This window comes from Pseudopipra pipra, chromosome 9 (genome assembly GCF_036250125.1).
Source record: "Pseudopipra pipra isolate bDixPip1 chromosome 9, bDixPip1.hap1, whole genome shotgun sequence".
NCBI classification, from domain to species: Eukaryota; Metazoa; Chordata; class Aves; order Passeriformes; family Pipridae; genus Pseudopipra; species Pseudopipra pipra.
Window position 1 is genome coordinate 19736155 of NC_087557.1, and position 13273 is coordinate 19749427.

General features: G+C 49.0%; 1 protein-coding gene across 2 annotated transcripts in view; it reads left to right on the forward strand.

The window, feature by feature from the left end:
- Window positions 1-7596: 7596 nt before the first annotated feature.
- The window catches only part of KANK4 (KN motif and ankyrin repeat domains 4), a 29316-nt gene continuing 23639 nt past the window's right edge, over window positions 7597-13273 (forward strand). For both annotated transcript variants that reach the window (XM_064665025.1, XM_064665028.1), the window contains exon 1: window positions 7597-7699. The gene's annotated coding sequence lies outside the window, so the exon portion shown is untranslated. The remainder of the gene's footprint in view (window positions 7700-13273) is intronic.

Genomic DNA, 13273 nt, shown 5'->3' on the forward strand with positions numbered 1-13273 from the left:
AATTTCTCTCCCTTAACATACTCACAAATTTCTTCCTAATTCCCCATCATTGTTATTTTGACCAAACCATACATCTGTCATTTTTTATCTCCATTAAGTTAGTTCTCTCTGCCTTCAAAAGACAAAGCCAATGCCATTATAAGAGATGTTCTGACTGATTTTTAAGTTTCCCCTCTGTCACCTGTATGGTAAACTGGGGTAAAATCTTAGCTGAAAGTCTATCAACTAATTGTTTTTTAAAATTTGAAGTACAGTCCCATATCTGCCTGTGCTTTCTTAGACAGCTACATTTATACATCAACTGTAATTCCAGTCCAGGTCATTGTTGTATCCAAAATTTTATGGCACACGAAGCTCTCCAGGCAGTGTCACCACTTGGCATGCCCAGGACAGCCTGGTTTGCATTATAAAATAATCCTAAAGTCATGATTTATTTTTAAACAACAAACACAGGGGAAGCAGAAGCTCCCCTTGTTGGGAAGAAGCTTCACCCACCAGCCTGACATGGTGCTGTGCTGCCTAAGAGACACCCACGCAGCTCCATCTCAAACCAGCCATCCAACAACTCCTTCCCACCTAGGAAAAGCCCTCAGCTCTGTGAAATCTCCACCAACCTCTCACCCTCTCAAATTTTTATGCCCCCTCTTAAAATATGGCTCCCTGTCACTATTTAATGCATGGAAATTTTTTCCAGCAGGAAAATGTTCTGTGTAAATGTAAGGAAATGGGGATTATTTTTTTGCTGTATCTCTCCAAAAGCAGAATAACACCTAATTAAATATTTATGGCAGCTTAACATGCTCCATAAAGGAGCTGTTGTCTAGAAGCCTCTGAAGTTCCAGCTCTGTACAGTCAAGGAGTGTTTCAGGCACAGGCCAAAGAGGGAGCAGGTGCAGGAGGCAGTGATTCCTTACATACAAACCCAAGGCATTCCAATGTGCAAGATTAAATTATGTCTAATACTATAGACTTCACAGCCATGTGTTATAAAAATAGCTGCGCTGGGAAACCAGAAATCTCCACAGACATAGCCAAAAATAACCATATGAAATGCCTGGAAAGAGCAGATTCCCCAGAGGTGGGATTTCTGGAGTCCTGGAGGCAGTCTCCAGTACAGAGCGTGATTCTCTGCAGGGAAAAACCTCTCCAACCTTTAGCTGTGTCTGAATCACATAAATTATAGCAACTTCCAGAGCCTGCAGCCACATCAGTGATAGGCCTATAAATCTGTCAGGGTTCTTGTATTGTCAGAATTATTCTGTGAATTTTGGTGCAAATTGTGTGCAGACAATGTGCTCTTTCAGCAGGCTCAGATCACACGGGGACCTCAGGGTGGGAAGTTCTGCAGCCTACGCTGGGCAAAACCCACCTCATTCTTCAAGGATACAATTCTGTGTCAAATTCCCCACACAGAAAAGGTAAGAAACCATTCACAAAAATAAAAATGCAGACTATAAAACGTCAAGACAGGACTGGCTTCAGTCAGAGGGAACAGAAATGCATATTTAGGGATGTTACTCTTTAGTGATCCACAGTTCATGCAGACTCTCTGTGCTTTCACAGCCAGAAACAGGGACAAATTGTTCGTCTTGCTTTACTCCACTGGAAAGGAAATCTGACTCTTCCCACAGCAAGCAGCCTGGGAACGTCACAAACCCTGAACTATTTCTGCTTGACGAGCTACATCTGCTTTCAGAGGATCTCAAATCATTTCATAACTCATTATTTAACTTCGATGCTGCTGTGTCAGGGCATGTGGGAACAATTTGGCCACTGCAAAACTCCAGTCCTTGTGAGAGGGGCACCTCTCCAGGGCTGTGCCTGGTTCCAGCAACAAAACAGGATGAGTTTGGGCAATTTGATGTCAGAGGGGGTGAGGCAGCAGCACAGCTAGTCTTATATCTGGGCTGAGATCCTAATTTGGGCTTCCGAGCAACTTGTTCCCACCTGAGGAGTTACAGCAGCTTCAGTCTCTGCCAAGTAAAACCTGGCCCAAAGGCTTGACCTGTGTGACCAGCTGTTTTCTGGCATCCATAAAAATACAGATTTTAGGAAAGGCAGGAAAGAATAAATCAGAAATTGTTATAGTTCTGTAAACTCCAGACAAAGCCTGCAATGAGCTCCTTTTAGTTTCAGCTTCAGAAGGCAAATGTCAGCTTGGAGGCCTGAGCCACAAACCATGAGCTTGTTGATGCACAAACCATAACAGTTCCTCCATGTGGGAGAGTTTACAAGTTTTGGGATCAAGGTGTGTAGCTCCTGATACCACAGCCTTAGGTTTCATTTATCTCCCTCTTAATTTATGAGACAACACAGTTGGATGTAACCTATGAACTTCCTAGAGCTACACATGCACCTGCAATATCTAGAAAATAGCAATAATTTCACCCATAAAGTAGAGATAAAGCAGATTAGTTCATAACAGAATAAATATGTGGTTCTGTACACTGAAAATCTCTAAGGCAAGAGGGCTCTGTGGCCAAATCTGAAACAGAACATTTCTCCTGAAATATCTTTGAAATATCTTTTGAAAGCAAAGTTTGGTACTGCAGAAAAACATGATGTTCTGTATGTGGTCCCATTGCATCCCTAGGGGTGTTTTCCCCACCTTTTGCCTTTCTTTCACAGCTCAGAGCTGCTGCTCTGTTTGATCTAACACATGGATCCAGAGCTCCACCAGTAGCAGAGACAGCGCAGTTTGCCTTTATGGGCTGGAATTCAGATGAGAAGCCAGGTGCTACATTGCAAACCGTAACTAAAATAAAAATACAAGTAGCATCTCTCCCTATCTCTGTTCTTAGGTCAGAATAACATTGTACAGAGCTGCAACTCACTCCTGGAAGCAGAGACAGGAGGAAATCCAATCTGCACATGCTTGCACCATCTGCTGGCAGCATCTCCATTGACAGACATTCCTAGAATGGATTTTATAATTCCTCTCAAACCTGGAGGGATACGTCCACACCTAGGGATGTGAGACCACTGTTATAAAGATTTAAGATTCAGGTGAGGACTCATTTTTCTCCATAGCAGAGCCATTTCTGCCAGGTTTTTAAGGAATTATGTAGCAAAGCCTCTGTGACCCCAGTGTAGCCACATCAAGATGGGAATTGCAGAGCCTTTTATGTCCTGGTGGGGCAGGACAGACCACCCTCTGCCAGCTGCTCTTGCAGTCAGCATGAGCCAGAGCACCCCAAAAAGAGGTCCAGCCTCTCCAGCCCATATCCTGCTGCCTGTAGATGGCTGTGCCCAAGTGTCCTATTCCCATTGCTCTCCAGGCAAAGCCTTTGGAGTGGATGGGTCTGTGCTGGCCCCATAGCATCACTGTGCCAGGCCTTCTCCCCACCACAGAGACACTCTCTCCTGAATTTCTTAACTCCCTGCTGGAATCTCAGCTGAGGAATGGGATCCAATGATGCCTGTCAGGTTCCTTGGCCATCCCAGAGACTTAATATACATTAAAATTATACGCGGTGCTTTGTTACTGTCAAAGATCTCATAATGTGAGTGAAATAAGAATCACTACAGTGAAAGCGAAATTTGATGAAAGCATTTATGATGTTAAGGTGTGTAAATCAGTTCTTCCTTCTGCTTCACCCCGTGGTACAAAAAGGGGCTGTAGGTTGATCAGATGGCCCAGGAAAACCAATGTCTCCTCATGCAGGCTGCAGTCAGGCTGCTGAGTTCACGGCTCTAAGAAGACACAATAATAAATGCCCTTGCTTGGCTTTTGAAGAGGGTTGGCAGTGTTACAGCAAGTAACATCTTTATCCATGGGTGCCCTGCAAGACCAAGGGGTCATATTCGACCCTTCAGCCTGGAGAATAAAACTGAAGGAGTTTGGGGAAATGGTCTTCTCCAGGTGCAGCTCATCAGGATGATTGTAGAGAATTTGGCCCCTGAGTCATCAGACACTAAACCACCATTGAAGCACAGAAACCTCCCAGTGTGGTGAGTCAGTGGGAATCAGATCACCCCTTGGACCAGAGGAACAAATTCCGTATGACTAAAAATCCAGGAAACCAAAGCTAAGGCAGAGAACAGCTGAGCCCCTCTCTGTTCCATATGTATGGCTTCTCTCTTCTGTGAAGAGCTTCATCACAGTAAGCCCAGGGTCATGAACACACACCTGTCCACAAGTAGATTTATGGAAAAATGATATCTACTTTACAAGGAATAATTGAACAAAGAATTTCCCTTTAAGTCTATAAATGGCTGTCTGAATTCCAACTGTGGCTGCACCAGTGCTGACTGCACTATAAGCAACAGCATTTCTTGTTCAGCACAGAATCCCAGACTGGTTTGGGTGGGAAGGGACCTTAAAGCTCATCTCATTCCACCCCCTGCCATGGGCAGTGAGACCTTCCACTAGACCAGGTTGCTCCAAGCTCCATCCTTGAACACTTCCAGGGATGGCTCAGCCACAATGTCTCTGGGCAACCCAAATGCCTACCAAGACACAATAATTTCTTTTTGAGAACACAACTATAGCAAATTGATTTGCCAGGCAAGCTTATCTGGTTTGATGTGAACATCACAAGTGGGATCCACGAGCCATAAGCAAATGAAGCCTTTCCCATACCTCTTTGGGGATCACAGGATGTGCACAGCCCAGGGTGGCACGGGGCTGGTGGCTTTTGAATGAGCACCACGTTCATTCCTGGAGGCTGTATCTTCTCCTGGACACACAGGTCACATCTACCCTCCACACTTTTCCCTGACTGCATCCATCTGGCTGGAGTGTGTAGGGAAGCGTTGGGTTCGGTGTGTGAAAGGGGATGCACGGTCAAGTTTTATGATAATCACGGCATGATCCATAAAACCCTCCCAAACTGAGCTGCTTTGTTAGTTGATATTTGTATTCCTGCAGCACCCAGACACTTGCAGAAGTGTTTTGCCCCACTCCTGCTGTCAGCCGAGAAGTGGAAGCCCATAGGCATGGCAGCCCCTGTGGGTGGATGGGGCAGGATTTTGGCATTCAGACCATACAAGGCAGCCCCTGTGAGCACACAAGAGGGGCAGCAGTTTGCAGAGAATCTACAAAAATGGATGTTGGCACTAACATCCTATAGAAGAATAAAGATTTTGTACTGCCTTTCCAAAAAGGGCTTGATCACATCAGCCCCTGCCCCAAACACAACACCAAATCTGTTTTCCTCCCAGCACAGGGCAGGAGCCTCACCCTGCTCTTGTCTCTCTGCTCTTGGGAGCTGCAGGGAGAAACCCTGCTGCAGAGCAGTCAAGGGCCTCCTCCAGGAGGATCTAATCCCACCACTGTAGGGAAACCTGCTTCCCCAGGGAGCCTCTTCACCATTAAAAACCACAGTCCACCCTCCGAGGCATTATAACCATCCAGGAAGGTCTAGTCCCTCTCTTAAAAAATACATATAAAATCTAAATCAGGTGGTGAAAGGCTGTAGGAAGCCACATTCTTCTTCTTGTTTTTTCCTCTCTTATATTGACCTTTGCAAACGAGCCCATGGGCGGGATCTAGCCAGCATTCCGGGCGGCAGGACTGACCTCTTGCCATGGAATTTCACCCAGTAATTTCTGCGGCAGAAAGAAATCCTCGAAGCGGGTCATCTGGCTGCAGAAGTAAATTTAAGTGCCTGTGGCTTGACAAATAAACAATCTGAAAGTGCTTAATGACTCACAATCTTGCCTAAGAATAGCTGAACTTTGCAAGATGGAAATATATTGTGGAGAACATGCTGCCCGAGCGTGGGGCTGCAGGACACGGTGGGAGACAGGGAGGGAGAGGCTGTGGCTGCATTCCTGCTGTCCCCTCCCGGCTCCTGGCTCCTGGCAAGCTGCATCTCAGAGGCTTCTTCAACATTCATGTGCAGCAGCCACCTTGGAGCTCTATCCAAATTCACCTAATCCGCTTTTAAACAAATTATCAGGTTTCATTTATGCAGATGGCAACGTTTTCCTCGTTTATCCTGTTTTGTTTGAAAGCGCCGTTATTCTCCTGGATTACACAGGGATCACGTAAGTTCTCCACATCTACACATTACAATTCTGAGCACCTACAGCTCATAGAAGAGACTCTTTGTCTTCCAGTTATCAAGCAAGTAGAACTTCAGTGACTGAAAAGGGGAACTGATTTTGATTCTGTTTGCTCAAAAATGGGGTTTCGGGTAGTTGGTGCCTTTATGAGGCACCCTCACAGCCGCGTGAGCTGTGAGCTGGCACCGCTTCACTTCTTACCCCCCACGCACAATTTTTAACACTTTAATCTAACCCCAGGGAAAACAGAACAAAACCAACTTTAGCTGAATGTCTGTGACCACAAGAGCTTCCTGTGGGTGCCTGTAGTTTTTGCTGCAAAAGCCTTGTTGTTGTCATAAGGACTCAGGGATTGTCATGGCTTTGGGATGAGCCCAAAGGATGGGTGATGGTTCAGTTGCACGGTCCTAAGAGAAGCAGGAGATGTGCTGTGTCTCCAAAGCCATGCAAAGTAGGTTTGTTGTTCAGAAACAAGAGAAGAAAATAATATAGGCATCATCCCCCACCTCTACCAGCCAGCAAGGCCAGAAAAAAACCCTTTCTGATACCATGGTCCCTCTATCTTGGGCACTGCTAGAATCTGGGAGCAGCAGCAGCAGGGGTTTTCCTCATGCAGTGAAGCCCAAGGGCTTCCCTGAGACATATTTTCCCTTTGATCCTTCGATCCAGTGTTAAATTCATCAGGAATTGTGTTCCTGTCATTCAGCACCTGAGCCCTTCACACGGGAGTGAGGGAAGACCGAGCTGGGCACTGGAGGCCCAGTCACTCCTGAGGTGGATAACAAGGTATTTTATTCCTCCCTGTTTACCAGGAGCCTGGGCACTGCCAGGAGGGCTCTGGAATAGCCTAGTGGCTGGGCAACAGCCAGATCCCAATCCTCAGATACCCCACAGTGATGTTCCCAGTTACAGTTGAAAGGTCTCTGGACTCCTCTCGAAGGAAGCGGGGAATCCCAGTGGGCCGCATCTGTCCCTGTAGGATACTGAGCTCCTGGCCCAGATGGAGACCAATGCTGCTCTTCCACACTCCAGAACAGCTGGAGCAGGGCTGGAATTTCCCTCTGTGTCTCAAAGACAAGGAAAATCAGAAGCTTTACCTTTAGAAGATATTATTGGGAGTCACTAAAGTGCTGATTTCTGCCTGTTGCCAGAACTGTCACGACAGTGACTTGATGCAGCTGGATAAGACGAGCACATGGAGTTGGGCACATGAGGAGGCTCAAAACCTAAAACTCAGATTGCATTTTCTTTATGTTTACCATGTGATTGAATACGGTCCAAGGGCCCAACGTGAACCGGGCTGAAGGGCCGAGCCAGAGAACAGCTGGTGCAAATATAGTTTGAGTTTTGCACCCCGAGCACAACTCCGCAGATTTCCCTTCCCACCGCCCTCGATCCGCATCTATACAAACAGGATGAGGTACAAAAGTATAAATAAAGCGCTAAACTGAATACCGCAGGCATGAGGGAAGGGAAAATACACCCAAAAGAAGTGGATTTCTGGCCTCCCAGGGCAGCCCATGTCCCGCTGTCCCGCCCGCAGCCCATCCCCGCTGCCTCGGGCCGCCCCCGGCCCCGCTGCCCGGGGGAGGGCACCGGGTCCCGCTCCGCCCCCGGGTCCCGCCCCGGGCCCCTCCCGGAGGAGGCAGCGGGATCGCAGGCTTGAGACAGCCGCGCTCGGCAGGTCCAGGTACGGCCGCGCCGGGCGGGGACACGGGGCAGGACCGCGGGGGCAGCGGGACCCGGCACCCGGGAGGGGGGAACTGGATACTGCCGCCCCCACTGCCCCCGGTACTGCACCGCAGGGGCTGGGGGGATGATCCGGCGGTATTTGGGGGAAGGTTAGGAGAGAATTTGGGGTTTGTGCCTGGGCATGGTCGGCAGGGTTTCGGGAGTGCGCTGGAGGATGCTCTGGGGTGCCCCAGGGGTGCGTTGGAAGGTGCTTTGGAGGTGCCTCAAAGGGTGCTTAGGAGGATATTAAGGGGGATGCTTTAAAAGTGCTCAGGGATTCTCCAGAGTATGCTCCAAGCTGCTCAGGGAATACGTGGGAGCGCTTTGAAGGGGATGCTCATTGGTGCGCTTCTGGGGATGCTGCCTAGGGTGTTCGAGGGGTGCTCCAAGGGTGCTCTGGCGGTGCTCCAAGGGTGCTCCGGCGGTGCTCAGGGTACTTCGCCCCTCGGGTGGCTGCCTAGGGGCAGCATCAGCCCAGGATCACTCGGGACAGGAGCGTTTCCAGCGCACCCCTGGGTGCGGGATGGAATCACGGAGCGTGGGCAGCGGGGAGAGGGCAAGAAGGCTCCGAGCCCTGTTGGGACCCCCAGACGTCACCGTGTGAGGGCTGGGAAGGGCCCCCAGGCCCCGGGAAATGCAGCGGAAATCCCCAGGATCCCAGAGCAGCCAGAGTTGTATTCATCCTCAAAGCCCAACCATGAAACCCTCCCCAGCCATAAAGACGTGGTTCGGCCAAGCCCCAGCCCAGCCTCCCCGGCTGAGCGTGGTCACCCACGCCTGCCTCCAGCCTCTCACGGTTTCCTTGCCGGCGTTCCAGCCGTCCGGACACAGGAACTCTTGGCACCGTAACCCATTTCTGCCTCTGGTGAGGGCTGTGCTCCGGTTCCCCGAGCCGCGTGTCCCTCGGGGCTCGGCCGCAGGGCTGGCCTGGATTCAGAGCGGGGCCAGGCTGAGCTCGGGGGTTCTGCATCCTCGGGGGGCCAAGCGAGGGGCTGCTCCAGCGGCGGGTTTGGCAGCGAGCGCAGGGACAGGCAGTGCCTCTCCCTCGCAGGCAGCATCGCCTTTCCGCGGCAGTGGAGGCTGCCAGGGCATTTCTAAACAGCCCAACTCTGCCGGGACCAGGCGTGTCCCGGGCAACTTGTGCTGATTTCCCGCAGGCCTGAGGGAAAGATGTGCCAGGCTCGGGCTGAGCTCAGGGAGAAATCAGAGTGAGTGAGAACAGGGAGCTGCCGCTCCAGAATAGACCATTGCTGAGATCTGTTTAGAGGAGGCTACACAGAAAGTGGGTTGGATAATCTCAACTACAAGTCCAAGTTCAGAATGGAGGACGTGATCTGGATGCTATGGGTGTGATGTTCACCTTCCAGAGGTGGAAGTGGGGCTGTACTGTGCCGGGATATCTCATTTTCCTGGCAGCTCCAGGATGCAACACCGCCAGGAAGGATTTCACAAACCAGGAATTAAATATTTTAACTGTGTTGCCCAAATGAAGATAGTGAACACCCAAAAACATTGCATATGCAGAGTAAGGGTAGCGACCCCACTGATGGGCAGATAAGGGGAACACTGTAGAAAACATCAGCATTTTCCTTCGGACCTGTTTCACAGTCTTCTCAGTGTTTTGTGTTTGATTTGGGATGGGCTAAATGGGAAACTCTGGTCTCTTAAATGATTCGTGAAGTGGTAAATGAGGCAGGGGTAGCCCATAACCACGGGTTTATCACTGACTATTTGTTGCTTTGATTGTAATATTTAAAAAATAAATATATCTGCTGAAATGACAACCAGCTCAGTGAATAGCAACCTGGCCAGGGAATCTGTGGTTGAGGAGGGATCAGTGAATAGATTCATTAAAATAATCCTGGAACTGGAAGATGAGATGTCAGGGAGCCTGTTGCTGCTGTGGGCTCTGTCAGCTTCCTGGTGCAGTTTCCAAATGACTTGTGAATAGGAAAGCCAGGGTCACATTCAGGTCCTTTCCAGAAAGTCCTGTTATGGGGAAGGTTTTACCTCCCAGGAGCAGGAATAATGAAAGGCTGGGACTGTCCCATTCCCACATGTTTATTTGCCACCAAACAGCAGTGCAACATTGCTTCCTGTCACACAGCCTCTGTGTCCTGTGGCGTGGGCAGGGAGAGATTTGGGAGGGAGAGATTTGGTCTCAAACATCCCTTGCATCAAGAGCAGTGTTGGGATCCTGGGACATGGCTGGTTGGATGAATACAGACTCTTTCACAAGTTCAGTGCCAATTCAGGTCCCTCCCCCAGTGGTCCTACACCTGCCAAATATTTTGAAAGTCGCATTTTTGTCCCCAGGTGTTGCACATCAAATCTTAAGTCTTTTCAAGGAAGTTTTGGGAGCAGCACCAGGGCTGAACATGGCCCCATTGGTTAGAGAAGAAAAGTCAATATGGGAAATTATTGTATTTTCCATTCAGTGCCCCATATGACAGGGGTTATGTGACTCTGCCTCGCTGAAGAGCAGCAGGATGCAGATTTGGGTCAATAGAGGCCTGACCCCAACTCAAGGGGCGTGAAGGAATCCATGGCTTGGGGCAGAAATCCTTGACCAGGCTCATTGGCACACTGAAAATGTCAGGGGAGAGTGCTGGGGAGGAACTAGCTGCAGGGAGCTCCTTCTTCACCCTATTTATTTTAGACCTGTGGAATTCATGTTTCTGATGCTGTGCCCCGGGAAGCCTCGAGTCCTGCCCATCCCAGGGTTTAAACAGTACATGAGAAAAAAGGTATTGTCATTATTATGATAATATACTGCCAAAATGGACAATTTGGTGGAGTTAGAAATGTGAAATATGGTGGAAAAGCCACCCAGAGATCCCCGTCTTCCAAATGGGAATATCTTCAATTTATCATTGCAGTCAGTTCCTCTATTGATCAGGATTGAATGTGAGTCTTGGTGCAAGGGAGAAAGCTGAAAATGCACCAGTAAATCTGAGCTTGGTCAAAAACCTGGAGAAAATTCCCCATTTCCTAAACCCTCTCATGACCTGGGTGAGTGATAGGAATTGTGTCTGCAGGACTCCCAGCTCCTGGCATCCATGTGGAAATCACCAGGAGAGGAGAAAGTTGGCATGTCCATCCCCTCTGCAATCCCAATCAATGTAGAGAGTGGTTTCAGGTGGCCTGAAAAAGAAATATTCCTGTTTGAAGAGGGTTTTAAACCTGTCAGGAGTGTGATCAATCTGAGTCTTCTTGTCTCCAGCCAGAAATCGATGTAAAATGACTCTATGTCTCCGTGGGGGACTGCAGGGGTTGCCCACTGCATGGAAGAGGAGAAAAACTGGCATGCAGAGAAAAGGGATTTCCTAAAAGCAACCAAAAGTGCCATTTTCAGCAGAGGAGGAGCTGAGCTGATGGTTGGACTTTGCTGAGGTCAGACAGAATAGACACCAGGTCACCAGTCTGCTTTCATAACCACAAATGCACTTTTTGGCAACTTCTCAGGCTGGTGGGTTTAGAAAACCCTGTTTGGGTGTCAGGGTGAGTTTTTCTAGTTCCATAAACTCCAGTGTTTCATCTTCAGTAAGCACTGAGGGGATTGGATATGGCACAGCACCTTCCTTCTCTGTCCATCTCATGTCTTGGCAAGCAGTGAAGAGGAAGAGCCTTTCCCAGGAAGCAGAAGCACTTTGGTTTGTTGGTTCCTCCACATCCAGCTTCTGAAAATGCCCAAAGGATCCTGTTTTTCCTTAGGAAATGGAGAATGTTTCCAGCCCAGCTTGGGCCAAAGCTCTGGCTCTTGAGCAGGATGAGTGCAGGAACCCCAGGGATACACTAAGCCCTGGCCAAGCCAATCATAGAATGCTAGAATGGGTTGGGTTGAAAGGGACCTTAAAGATCATCTCATTCCAGCCCCTCTGCCATGGGCAGGGATACCTTCCACTAGATCGGGTCCCTCAAAACCCCAACCCCATAAAGTTGGTACCAGCTTCTTTGACCAAATAGGACTTAGTATAATGGCAGCAAAGATTGACTTGTCTCAATGTCAAGGAGATGGAAATCAGCTGCTTGGAAGAGATCAGAAGCCAGAGGAGGGCTTCATTATTTTCCCTTAAAACTTGTGGCATTGAACAAAAAAAATAAACATTAGCAACAAGGCACCTCAGATTTTTGTTTGCCTTCTGACTATGGAGCACTTTTCATTCAGGGCTTTAGGTGGTTTTTGTGATCACCTGGCTCTGGGAAAGGAGACTTTAGGGAAAACACCACAGTTTTCAAGGCATGGGATAAAATCATGAGAATCCACCAAAGCTTTTGTATGACCGTGGCTGGAAAGAGCTGAAGGTCACTCAGAAGAGAGGTTATCAGAGGAGGGGGTGAATGTGATCATTTTCCTCTCCTGCTAAGCCATAAAAGAGGGAGAGAGTTTGGATATCTGATACCTCCAGGTCTCTTCCTGACCCGTCTCTAATGGAAATGCTGGCAGGAAGCTCACAACATTTAATATACAGCAATAAGCAGCTTTATTAAAATCAGTGTCCACACGACTTTATTACAGGCATTGGAAAAGATGCCTGAAATGGCTGTTTAAGCACCGCCGGCCGCTGAGGGTTGCACACTCAAGGGCTGCTGAAAGTGATCACCTTCTTTATTAAGTGGTGCTGGGTTAATTATTCAGATTTCTTGTGAACCCTCTCCTTTCAAACACCAGGGAGGCCCCACATGCCTCCAAGATGTTTTCCATGCACGCAGCCCCCGGCTCCAGCCCCATCCGCCTCCTCCACTGCTTCATGTACACAGTTTTGCGGAAAGGATGGGAGGCCAGCCGGGACCTTTCCATCATCAGCCACGAGCTGATGGGTTGCAGAGGGAGCTCTCCCTTCTTCAGCACTCACAAATTGCTTCCAGCTCCCAGCTCTCCTCTGAGTACACCTTGGGCAGGCAGCAGCCAAGAGAGCTTCTGCCTGGAGCGCGGTAAGATGTGGGGCTGAAGCCACAGGGCACCCGTTGCCATCAGCCACGTGCTGAAGCCATCCCCGGTACAGGAGGGAGGCTCATCCCATATAGCAGCTGGTTTTGCATCTCCAAATCTAGTCCTGCTCCACCTCGGCACGTGCTGTGGGTGATACCAGCACAGAGGGAAGCCTACCCAGCAAGTGCAGCATGGCTGCAGGAATGGATCCAGGGATGAATCCATCTTGGAAACTTACCTTTCTGGGTTTATAGCAGCAGCTCAGGCATCATCTGGTCTCCCACTTTAATTTTGGGTCTGCTGAGCTGCCTTCTGCCCCCCAGAAGTGTGCCCACATCCTGAGCTGTCGTTCCAGGGAATGCCGTGGGTCATGGGACCACTGGCAACAATGATTGCACCTAGGAAGCTGGCTGATGGGCTCCCGGGATGCAGATCTCTTCCAGCAGAAACCCTGTTTGCTCTCACTTTGGAAAACCTCATGACAACTCCTCGCAGAGCAAACCAGGACTTTAAACCGCTTTTATTTAGTTAGTTATTTATTTAATCCCACAAAGTTTTTAAGCTTCTTTTTTAGTCCTGGAGGGAAAGTCCTTCCCATGG